We start from the raw sequence: 1,790 nt of genomic DNA on the forward strand, positions 1-1,790 counted from the left end.
TACACTATTTTCCATAGTGGCTATATCAACTTACATTCCCACTATATATTCATTCTCTATAATTGAAATGAGACTTTGGGGACTTTTGCTTTTTAGCACCTTTTACTCAGTGCTTAAAAATGGCAGACTGTATTACATTCTTGAATTACACTATGAAATTCTCATTAAAAGTGCAAAACTCATGACCCTTATGGTAAAAGCTGGTTGGGGAAAAAATTCCACATTATGTGGGGCACAAAGATAACTTCCATGGGGTTATAAAAAATACACAAAATATCAAATTCACATTTGACAACAAAATATAAATTTGAAACACCATTTTGAATATCTGAGTAATACAAGTTTGTGTGAAAATTAACCATGTTATAGCCTTTCTTTTCCAGAAGTCACCTTCCTGCATGGAACCAGACAATGATACACAAATTCTAGAATTTCTCCTTCTGGGACTTTCAGAGGAAGTAAAAGTAGAGCCCCTCATATTTGGGCTTTTCCTCTCCACGTACCTGACCACTATGTTTGGAAACCTGCTCATCATCTTGGCCATCACTTCAGACACCCACATGCACACACCCATGTACTTCTTCCTCTCCAACCTGTCCTTGGTAGACATCTGTTTCACCTCCACCACCATCCCAAAGATGCTATGGAATATCTGGACACAAAGCAAAGTTATCAGCTATAAAGAATGCATCACACAGATTTATTTTCTCATCCTCTTTGCAGTGTTGGACATCCTCCTCCTGACCATGATGGCCTATGACCGCTTTGTGGCCATTTGTCAACCTCTCCACTACACAGTCATCATGAACCACCAGCTCTGTTGACTACTGGTGCTGATATCCTGGATCATAAGTGTCCTGAATTCCTTATTACAAAGCTTAACGGTGTTGCAACTGTCCTTCTGCACAAACATTGAAATTCCCCACTTTTTCTGTGAACTCAATCATATGGTCCAACTTGCCTGTTCTGACACCTTTCTTAATAACATAGTGATGTATTTTGCAGCTGTCCTGCTGTGTGGTGGTCCCTTCTTTGGTATCCTTTGTTCATATTCTAAAATAGTTTCCTCTATATGCAGAATCTCATCTGCTCAGGGGAAATATAAAGCATTTTCCACCTGTGCATCTCACCTCACCATTGTCTCCTTATTTTATTGTACGATGCTTGGAGTATACCTTAGCTCTGCAGCTACCCACAATGCACACTCAAGTGCAACAGCCTCGGTGATGTACACAGTCATCACACCCATGCTGAACCCCTTCATCTATAGCCTGAGGAATAAAGACATGAAGAGGGCTCTGAAAGCATTGTTTGTGAAGGGAAATATATAAAGGCCAATTGTTGTAAAACTGAAGAAGTACCCAAGATTGAAGAGGTCAAAGCCTCGGAGTCAGATCTTGTGACTGATCAGACTATGAAAGCAGAACTTGCTACTTATATTTTCTTAAATTTCCATTTCTTTCATTTCAACTTTTCTATCTTAACTTGTAGCTCATTTTAATAAGCTTTCTTCTTCCTTTGATATCTTGCAAATTTTCCCTTATTTTATATTTTTTTAATTTATTTTTATTTAAGGATAATTGCTTTAGAGAATTTGGTTGTATTCTCAACATGAATCAGCCATAGATATACATATGTCTCCTGTCTTTTGAACCTCTCTCCCATTTCCCAGCCCATCCCACCCCTCTAGGTTGATACAGAGCCCCTGAGCCATACAGCAAATTCCCGTTTTCTATCTGTTTTACATATGGCAGAGTAAGTTTCCATGTTACTCTTTCCATACATCTCAC

General features: G+C 38.7%; 1 pseudogene; it reads left to right on the forward strand.

The window, feature by feature from the left end:
- Nucleotides 1-398: 398 nt before the first annotated feature.
- On the forward strand, nt 399-1,331 carry LOC113896660 (annotated as a pseudogene).
- The last annotated feature ends 459 nt before the right edge of the window (nt 1,332-1,790 follow it).

The sequence above is a fragment of the Bos indicus x Bos taurus genome, chromosome 7, assembly GCF_003369695.1.
Source record: "Bos indicus x Bos taurus breed Angus x Brahman F1 hybrid chromosome 7, Bos_hybrid_MaternalHap_v2.0, whole genome shotgun sequence".
NCBI lineage: Eukaryota > Metazoa > Chordata > Mammalia > Artiodactyla > Bovidae > Bos > Bos indicus x Bos taurus.